Genomic DNA, 11,154 nt, shown 5'->3' with positions numbered 1-11,154 from the left:
AGGGAGCAAAGGTCTACATCGGCCTACACGTGGTGCCAAGTTTTTCTCTGGTGACTCTTCCGACGCTTGGGATTCTGGGTGTTGCCTTATTTGGGTGAGAAATTTAAAAAAAAAAGAAAAAGGAGGGGTTAAAAGTGGATGGGTGTGGGATAGCTGGGTTAGGTGCATCTATCTTTCAGAAAATCGCCTTTCCTCGAGAGGGCAAACGGCCGGGGCAGTGTCCTGCCTGGGAGCTTCTGGCATGTTCCCTTTTCTGGGCGACCTCCGGGCGGGGGCGGGGAGACTCTTCCTCCCAGTTTTTCCTGGAGACAGGAGCTGGAGGCCAAGGGTCCCCAGCCCAGCCGGAACTCCGGGGCTACCTGGCCAGTGCTGACGATCTGGGGCCAGCCTGCCGGTGCTGTGCGCCCTGCCGCGGGAGGGCGCCCCCGGACTCCGGGAGCTCGCAGCCGCCGCCTCCCGCTCCCTGATTACCGCGCAGTTAGCCCATTTTCTGAATAGCTATCTCCGCCGCCGAGCACGCTGATGAAATGATCTCACGCTTGCTTCCTAAGTAATGACCCAAATTAAGAGAGAAAACAGAGACCCTTCAAACAGCATTACATTAATCATCTAATCATTCCCAGGAGGGGGTCGGCCGCCGCCGCCCCGTTTGATCCGAATCTGGATAATCAAGAGCTCAGATTACTGGCTCGGCGCGCCGGACCTCCCCCCACTCCACACACACACTCTTAATATTCGCGCCGAGATTCAGCCCACGTCTTCTGGAACACTGTTCCCCGGCGTGGGGAGGAAATGCGGCGCCGGGCCGAGGAGTGCGCTCCACGCAGCCTTGCGGTGGCAAGGGCTAGGGCGGCGGCAGCTGGGCGCCCATCCCACGCGGACTTCCACGGCAAGTGGAGGTTATTTGGAGGGAAAGATAGTTAATGCAAAAGGAAACTCTCTCGTAACTTAGAAAGTGACTTGAGTGTGGGTTATCCCAACACCCAGTATACAGTAGGAGCTCAGCGCTCCTCGCGCCAGGGGGCTTCCACGATCATAAAAGCTCACATTTTCCCCAGGGCTTGCTCCATTCCGGGCTCTCGACACACGTGCTTTCGAATGTTCACAGCAACCCTCAAGCTGGGGATGATTTACGGACGGACAAAGAAATTGAGGCAGAGATAAGCCAAATGACACGCCTAAGGTCACAGAACTGGGTAAGGCTGGGATTCGAAATCCGGGAGGCTTTTCGGGAACCCAAACTGCCTTCAGTTCTCTTGGGTGGGGGATAAATCTCTAGGTTGGGACCCGCAGAAAGACGTTCGGCTTCTGCGTGGAAGCTCTGTCCTGGTTACAGCCAAGGGTTGGGTCCCGACCCCCGCCCCATTTGCAGACCCATTGCGCAGGGAAGGAGAATTGTCGATTTTGTTTGCACAGAGGACGGCGACAGCTTCCTCAGGCTGTCGCGGGAGTATTTTTAGTACCTCCGATTCAGAAATAGGAACGTGTACATTAGAATTCCATTTCCTGAAAGGAGAGCGTCCTCGTTTTTGTAATCCCCCACCCCCCAAGTCTGGGAAGACGCAGTGAGGGGAGGGGGAACGAGGAAGCGAGGAGGAATTTAAATGTTAGCTTGTTCTGGCTGCAGTTCGCTGAGGGGAGATTGGGACCCAGAGGGATATGCAGATTTAACTCCGAAATCTCCATGGATGCCACAAACCCCAGGAAACCCCAGGATGGGCGAGGAGGACTTGGCGGCTAAGGATATGGAAATATCGCCTTGCTTTTCCCAGACATCTATCCCCAGGGGGGTTGCGGGCTGGTTTGAGGAGTCAGCTTTCCCCCACTGTGCTCATACCAGGTTTTATTAGACCCTTCTTATACACAGACACACACACACAGACACATGCATGCACGCACACACACATGCACACACACACACACACACACTCACTCCCTCCCCCATTTCTGGGAGGTCCCGGAGCCCTGTGACTATCCTCTTAACCAAAATCTTTCTCTTCCTTCATTCCTGAAAGGACCCTTGGCAGATTCACTTCTTGGAGACCAGATAATGGCCAGGACAAGCCCACCTTCTTTTTAAATAGTTCCAGAACTTTGGGCAAGGGGCGGACACCACAAAATTTGGTGCAAATCATCCACTTAGAGAATTGGGTTAAAAAGTTGGCCTGCGTGTGGAAATCATGATTAAGTTCTCTTCTTTCCCTTTAAGAAGAAAAGATTAAAAAAAAAAAATTAGATGGGGCACCCCCATCCAGGGAGATCACTTTCTGACCTCCAAGGGAGAAAACTTTGAGAAGTTCTTCTATGCTAAGTTTTCACAGGAGAAAACCCAAAAAGTGTCACCCATCTCATGAAACCGGAGACATTTTGCTTCCAGGTGACAGTTCTGAAGATGGCGTGCTTGCAAACAAGACAGCAAATGAAATCCGAGAAATGGGTGGAGTAGGACGCATTTTGTCTCCTGGACTGCTCATCTCTGCGGTAACCGTGACTCTGAGGCTCACCTGAGCAGAGTGTCTGGCATGCTCCAGCCTCCTTGAGGTTGTTTCCGCATAACCTGATTGTTACTTAACCTTCACACCAGCTCCTGTCAATCGCTCTCACCTGAGGAGGTGTTATTTCACATCTGGTGGTAATTGCAGATAAACAGAGAGTTCTCCTGTATAGATAGGGCTTAGCTCTGCTTTCCACAGGTTTGGAGACACTCCTCCCGGTTTATGATGTCTGCCTCAGGTGTGGGATTCAGGAAAGGATTCCTTCACCTGCCAAGGAGGACCAAGAGAAAAGGAACCTTCTGCCTGAGCGACTAAACACCTTTCACAGCCAGCGAAGGTTCTGAAGCCAACATTAAGCCTTGCGGTAACCATCTCAACTGGGATCCTTCTTAGCTATTCACCATGCATCGGAATTGATGGGTGAAAGGCTCTGTTTTCTGATTTTTTCCCCCCTCTTCATATTAAGCTGTTTGTGTGATTTGTAGTTTGTAATATTAATAAATGACTTAAACAAGGTAGCCATCAGCTGCATATTAATCTTCTAACCTTGATTAAATGGAAGAGGCCGCCCTTAAAAAATATTTAAAAAAAAATCAAATTGCGGGGGAGGGGAATCCTGTCACAGACACAAAAAAGACTCCAATTATCTTTTCCCCTTCAAGATGTTTGTTCTGTCCATGACTGCTCACACTTCAGCAATCTTGCCAGCAAGACTCAAAAAAAAAAAAAAAAAAAAAAAACCCTCCTTCTTCCAAAGCCACAGCCTTGTACATAACAGATTGTACAGTCCTATTGCCTTAGGCGGGTTAGAGGTTCCTCTCTGCAAAGAGCGACACAGAGAAGTTGCCAGCATCCAGACACATTTTGGGGGGTACTGTACTCGTTCTTGCCTTGGCTGCAGAAGTGGATCTATATGGTCCCCATTTTGCTGTTTGGCCCACAAGAGGATAGGAGGCTGCCTGAGCTCCACGCGAGGGAGAGTTACAGCAGCAAGGCATCCAGGTGTGCTGGTGGTGAAGGGGCTGGGGGCGGAGGAGGAGGGGGGAAGGAGAGTCAGGGTTGGGGGGTGCTCAAGAGAGGACAGGAATCTTGAGAAAACGCTGGGAAATAAACAACCTCAAGGCAGCTGCGTTGCCCTTTTCCCTGCACTTCCCTCTCAAACGTCTGAGCAACCAGTTTGCTCCTAGAAACATGTTAATTGCCAACGGAGCTCATTAAGGCATGCACATGCAAAACACAGCAAGAAAGATTAAATGGACAAAAGCGCAATAATGAACTGTCAACAATCGGGCCCATCTACGACCAGGATCACTCAAGAATGAGGCATTTAGAGGCAACAAAGGATTGTCTGGGACAGGAAGAAAAGACGACCTAGACTTTTGTTTAGTCAACACAATTGATTACAAATGAGAGATTAACAGGATAGCTTCAGATTTTTTTAAAAAGAGGCAGAAAAGAAAAGTCCAATTAAGTCCACCGAATGTTAACTACATTGCGTTCCATGCCTAGCCCCAAAGAAATTCTCATTAAACCATCCCTGGCGATCCCTTTTGGAAAGTAATTTGTCTCCCTGATGGAGCAGAGAAAGAGAATCGTGTAAAAGAAAGCGTTAGTTCTTGGCACAATGAGCTTAGGAGACACACTAGAAAGAGCCAAAGGGGGAGTTAATGAGCATCTGACAAACTGCTTGGATTCAGGCCTAGAGAACAGCGATGAAAAGATGAAATTGGCCAACAACTATTCTTTATATCAAACATAAAAAGGCCAATCTGAAATGGGGCTGCTCAAAACTGGTGGAAAGTACATAGCCCTAGAAAAGGGAGCTGCGGCCAGGTCCCTTGTTGGACACCGGACACAGAACTCAACGGGGCCGAGAGCTAGGAAATAGGCTGAAAAGTGGGCTCTCCATCGCAGAGCAAACTCCAGCCACCGGCCCCAGGCTTTGAAGATGCTGATCCGAAGTTCTCTGTGCCCAACCCCCCTGCCCCCTGGATGTTTCTTTCGTGAGTGAAAAATGTATCAGGTTGGCCTTAAAGGGTCCCCTAAAAGTTCTGGTAATCTGGTAATTAGTCCCTGGCATTCACCAAACTACTCTGCTCCCTTCTACAGTCATCGGCCCCCCAGGAGCACCACATGTCTCCCATTCACATTCAGTGCTTCCGCGCTCCCTTCTGTGGACCATTCAAAACCCTCCCCACCAGGTGACGGCAGTCCTAGTTTTGCCGAGGGCAAAGGTGGCCAAGAGAGGAAGACACTGATCCCCTAGGGCTCTGTGGCACTGGTTAGGAAGTTTTAAAACTGTTTCTCATAGTGGTTCATCTGGCTTTAAGAAACCACTTCATTTTAATGTTTCCTTTTTTGAACAAAGTAGGTCAATGGTATGTGTCTATATGAGACACAGATTACATCTTAATTCAACAGAGGCGTCCAGGCTTCCTAACAGCACAAGTGTTCGGATGTTCCTTTACACGCAGTGTCCAGAGCCAGGTAAACAGAATCTAGCAGTGAGATGGGGCTTTCAGTTCAGTCCACCAGCTAAGGAGCACAGAACAAATTTTGTGGGTGGTTTTTTTTTTTTTAATGCCTTATTTATTCCATCTTTGACGTGGGACCAGTGCCATCTCAGATACTAGAGTGCAGCATTTAAATCTTGATTCTAGGTTTTGTATTCTTACTCTCAAATCCTTGGTAACAGCTATCACATTTCTGAGGGCTTGGCTTGCACTTCAGGCTTTGCTCATGCTTCATGGAAAAAATATATTGGTGTCTAGAAGTAAAGAATGAGGAAGAAGAAGTATACCAATTCAAAATAAAAATAAAAACAGTCATCTAAGATTAAAGACTACTTCTGGCTTTCAAAGCACAGAGGTGTTATAAAATCGAGAGAGATGCATTTCAGGCAAGGGGAGGAAAGGAGACTTCTGTTGCAGTTGAAGCAGAGACTGAAATAATTAGTTTTTCACCAAGGCATGACCTGACACACCATTGTCATTGTTTGTCTTCTCTCTTCAGTGTTTTTCATCTCAAGCCTATATTTGGAGCTCCATTTCCTCCAAGAGTTTCATTGTCCTCATTTTGCTCCACCCCCACCCCGAAAGTGGGTGGTGGTGGTGCACGCCCAGAGAATGATAATGTATTGTCTATAAGCAGAAAGTGGGAGTCAGTGGGGTCTGGCATTGAAGCAGCTGAGTTCAAATCCCAGCTAGCTCAGCCATTGATCAGGAAAAATGACTCTGTCTCTGTTTACTCATCTGCAAAATAGGAATAATAGGGAAACCTATCACATCCGAAACAAATATAACGTCGGATGTCAATTATACCTCAAAAAAGAGGGAGAGAGAGCAAGAGAAAGAGAGCGAGAACCTACCTCCCAGGGTAGACGTGAGGCTAACATCAGTTAACATGTGTAACTAGAACTTAGATCAGCACCTGACACACACATGGTAAATATTCCAGAAGTTAGTGTTTCTGATTACAGAAACCCAAGTCGTGAGACTGGAATTCAGCACCTTACACAGGAACTTTACCCATGTTGCCTTGTTGATTCGTTACATACGCGTCAGGTAGGTTTTCTTAGTCCCATCTTAAAGAGGATTAAAGGAAGTTGCTGAGAAGGTATGACTCCCCTTCGTTTACACAGTGCGCCACGGTGGCCTGGGGACTCACAGAGGTGATTCTATGATGTTAGAGGTTGCAACAGGACGGTGCACAAGATTCACAACAAGGTGTTGTTGTTGGTTTTTTTTTTTTTTTAAGATTTTATTCATTTATTTGACAGAGAGAAAGAGAGATCACAAGCAGGCAGAGAGGCAGGCAGAGAGAGAGGGGGAAGCACACTCCCCCAGGACCAGAGAACCCAAGGTGGGACTCGATCTCATGACCCTAGGATCACGACCCCAGCTGAAGGCAGAGGCCCTAACCCACTGAGCCACCCAGGCGCCCCACAACAAGTTTTTGCTGAAAATGCACCTAAACCCCATTTACTGAGATGCTGAGTCAATAGATCTTCTCTGGGCCCAGGATTCTGTATTTTAACCTGAAGCAGTGGGTTTCCGGGACTACATTTTAAGAAACACTGTTTAGCCTCTGGGTTCTTCCCACCTTACCACGATGCTCTTTGATAGAAGAAATAACACCATCAGCTGTTCATAAATTATTGAGTACATCTGATCATTCATTCCACGAATATGACCTGAACAACTTCGATGTGTCCAAGTCTACGCGCTAAGTAGGAAGAGAAGGGCAGAGACACTGTCCCAGAGTTTATGGTTTATTAGAGGAGAAAAATCACAGAAAACAAAAATCCCCTTACGAAACTTGGTTATGAAGATGAAATTGGGCATTCAATGCAGCCTGGGTTTGGGTGTGTAGTGGACATCTGTTATTTTTGCCTGCTGATCATCATTTCCCCGTCTGGTAACAACATCCAACATTTCCTTTGGAGACGTCACCCCTCCCCCATTCTCAGTCCATATGGTTAAGGTGGGGGCTAGTCTGTCCCCCCCACGGTGGGCATGTGACCTAGGCCCGGCCAATCAGAGCACAGCATCTCCCTGGCCACAGTGAGTGGCTCAGGACTGGGCACCTGACCCAAATAGGGCCAATAAAAGTCCCACTCAGGACTTTTGCCAAACCGGAAGCCTTTCCTCTGGGCTTCTTTGAAGGGTGGTCGCCAGTTTGGAGGTGTGGTGTAGGCGTATTTGCTACAAGGTTAGCAGAGCCTGTCGGGTACTGAGAGTGGTAAAGCGAGGAGGGAGAGGAATTAAGAGCCCACCCTAAAGACCTCTTGGGACCCTGGTGTGACCGAATCCCGATGCACACCTGGACTTCGTGGCTCTTTGCTCTACTCCAGAGCCTCTACTCTCTCCCTAAGACTTCTGACTGATACCGGGCAGAAGGAAGGGAAGTCTGAGATGCCACTGTAGGGGAAGTGGTGCCTGATTTGAGTCTTCGAAGACCAGGAGGTGCTCGCGATGGAGGAACGGAGGAAGAGCTCTCTCAGGCTGCCTAAGCGAAAGCCCAGAAGTTAAAGAACCGCGACTTGACGCAAGTAGGTGGTGTTTGGTATGGGGTTTGGAGATACGGTGTGGCTTAATGTCGCCGGATGTGACTTTGAAACCCAGTTCTGGTTCTGAGCAGCTGTGGGACTCTGGGCTGGAGGCTGGCCCTCTCCAGGCCTCAGCTTTCTTCTCTGCAAAGCGGACTATTAGGAGGCAATGCCTTGGAGCCAAACACCTGATTCTGTTGCAGGCATTCGGGAATGGCTGCAGTTATCGCGGGAAGCCGAGGCACCTTAAGAGGGAGTGACTGGTTGGCATTCGGAATTGCTGCGTGGTTCAGTGGAGGGGTCTACTGGAGCTAGAGCTCTCTTGGGGCAAGGATTTCTACGCCAGTACTGCTGCTGAAGCCTTTCTGTTTCTGAGTGAAGCCGGTTAGGTACATGCTGTATTGGAGGCTTTGGAGTCACCTAGATCAGCCGCCACGCTCACCAGCCGTGTGTGACTGTGGGCGTTTCCGCTTAACACTGGGAGACTGAGCTGCCTCATCTTTAACGTTAACTTGGTTGTTAGAAGGATTTAAATGAGATAATATGTGTAAAGTGCCAGGCACTTTGTAACTGTTCGATCAATTATAGCTATTTACTCGTACTACTAATTACTACTATGAGAATCATCGTTGAAATAATTTTGAGATCCTTGGACTGAAAAGCAAGTAGGACGGCAGTATCTTTATTTTAATTCCAGTAGAGTTAACATACGGTGTTGTATTAGTTTCAGGTGTACAGTAGAGTGTTTTAGCAGTGCCACACATCACCCGGTGCTCATCCAGGACTGCAGTATTCTTTAACAGTAAAGTGCCGCGTGCGCTAAAAAGGCAAGGACTGTGTGCTTTGTTCACCGCTGTGCGCCCAAAGCTTGGCACATAGTAGGTGTACAAAATTAAAAGGTGGTTATCATTTCTTTCTCCTCCCCACGGGTTAGAAAGTTCTCCTGCTCAGTCTAGGCAAATACTTGCACTCCATTGCATACTGATTCAGTTGTAAAAAAAATATTTATTGAAGGCTGTGTGCCAGGCATTGTGCCGGGGAAAGACCTGTAAACAAGACAAAGTTCACCCCAGTAGATCTTCATCCAGTGGTCGAAGACAGATGACGGATAAGCCAAGAGTCAGGAAATAATTTCAGATTATGTAAACACCAGGAAGGAACTAAGAATGGGACATGAAAGTCCTTAACGTGGGAGAAATCAGCTTGACATAGGTGGTCGGCACCAGCAGCTATGTGGGCACACCTCTTATACCCAGCAGCTACGAGAAGCATCCACAAAACTCAAGGTAGACCCTAGAATTAATCCATTTGTACCAAAAAAAAAAAAAAAAAGCCTCTTTCTCACAGGTACATTGGTTGGTCCAGCTCAAATTTGCTTGGGACTCCAAAAAAGGGTTTTCCAGGGTATGCTGCAGAAAACAAAAAGCATCCCTGGGCAGTGCGCGCTATAGGCCATTGACCCACATACAATTTTTCCTACTGAATGGCATGGTAATTGATCAAAGTAAAAAAATTTATAGAAAGAGATACTGCTGCCATGTTTTTAAAGCCTGTGTTTCCCAGCCAAGTCTCCAGATGGAATCACCGAAGCAACACATCCTTGACTTAAATGTGACTGTTTAACAGTTATATTGGGTAGGCCATATTTTTCCACAAGGAGGTAGTTTCTTGTCTTAGGAACTTGAGACTCTTAACAGACTTTTGGGTGAGAGCTTTCCAGGATACCACTCTTTCTCTCACACTTCCTGAAGTCACAGGAGTCAGAGACCTAGCTGTAGTGTCAGGAGAGGGGAACGCTCGAGTGAAGTGTGAGGCAGCTCATGGGATGATGAGGTTTAGAGGATGCCTTGGTGCCAATCACTGCCACTACTGAACAGCTCATAAGCATAAAGATGGTTCATTTGTTTGTTTCTGCCTGACCGGCCTCCCCTTTCCCTTCTTTTGGTTATCAGCATTCTGGTTTTGCTTGGAGGGAGCTGCCCTCGTCCACTAAGCACAGACTGTTGTAACTGTGAAGAAGGCTTCCCATGTCACATCCACTGGCCAAGGGACAGACATGGGGCAGAAACCAGGTCACAGAGATGATGTCTTTAGAATCTGACCCTTGAACAGAGGGATAAGATTACAGGTCACTGATGGACCTCCATTCCAAGGAGACTGTGGATCAGCCTACTCCTTATATGCATCTTGAGTTGCCCTTATCCCTGCCCTTCCAAACCTGGCATTACAACTCTTTGTTTTATTAGGTCCCACATAACATTCCACTGGATTAATTTTCCGCATAAATTGGCTACAGTTGTTTTCTGTGGCTTACAACCAAAGACACTGACTAGTAATCTCCCCACCCATTATTCACCTTCTTCTTCTAGCCCTTAGAAGCAGAACATCTGAAGTTAAAGATGAGATCTTCTTGTCCAGCATTTTTATTGTCTGCTTGAATTTCATCCTTGAGTTTCAGGAATCTTCCAAGCGGATAGGGCTTACTTTACTACATGAAACACTTCTGGAGGAAGAAAACCCTACAACCCTACCTACACCCCATATTTCATATTCAGAATAAAAACAGAGTGTTCAGGGTGAGGTGGGCTGAGGTTGCTTCAAGCAATTCAAGGAAGAAAGGAGTTAAAAAATACAGCACAACAGAGGTGAGATGGAGGGTTATTTTGCATAGAAAGACCTCTTGGGGTAGGTGGGGGGAGAGTGGAGGGGAAGGGGAGATGATTGTTAAAAGGTATAAGCTTCCACTTAGAAGATAAATAAGCTCTGGGAATCTAATACACAGCATTGTGAATGTAGTTAATAATAGTGTATGTTATACTTGAAAGTTGCTAAGAAAATCGATTTTTAAATGTTCTCACCCTTCCCACCACACACACACACACACACACACACACACACGCACACACAGTGGTTCTTAAACGTGACTGGATGGGGGTGTTAGCTAAGGCTGTGGTGGTAATCCTATAGCAAAATGGAAGTGTAGCAAACCGACACCTTGTATGCAAAGTTACATGTCAATTATATCTCAGTAAAGCTGGGGAAATAAAAAACACCACCACCACCTCCCCCCCTCCCCCGAAAAGGAAGGAAGAACACTCAGGATATGATCTGGTTCTTTTTTTCCAGCATTCCCATAATGTAGGAACAATTTGTTGAGTGTAGTACACAGAAAAAAAGGATGTCTCAACATAGACTTTAGGAAGAAGGTGGGCTGAGGTCAAGTAGTGAGCTGGGAGGAAGGCTGGCTTTCATTTCGGGGCTCTGAGCCTAGAAGAACACAACTCCTAAAACGTAGCACACCTCTGGGGCAAGAAGCATTATTATTTGTCTTTTTCCAAAAATGAATTAACATAATTTTATCCCAATCCCCATGTATTGAATAAGGTGGTCAATATAAATGGAAAATCAAGGTAACAAATAGAAAAATGTCGGACCTGTAAGGGTTAGAGAGCAGACTGGCTTGGACAGACGCTGAGTCTTCTGGAAGCTGAGGCAAAAAGGGAACGACAGTGGGTTTTATGCCGCTGCTGTCTTCAAGGAGCACCAGAAAACAAATAGAACAGCTTCCTTGACCAGATTTTCTCAGAGACTTTCCTTTTGAATCACCCCTTC

This window comes from Enhydra lutris, unplaced genomic scaffold (genome assembly GCF_002288905.1).
Source record: "Enhydra lutris kenyoni isolate GAN:26980312 unplaced genomic scaffold, ASM228890v2 scaffoldscaffold10, whole genome shotgun sequence".
In the NCBI taxonomy this organism is placed as follows: domain Eukaryota; kingdom Metazoa; phylum Chordata; class Mammalia; order Carnivora; family Mustelidae; genus Enhydra; species Enhydra lutris.
The sequence above is the reverse complement of the archived record's forward strand: the minus strand, read 5'-3'. Positions refer to the sequence as shown.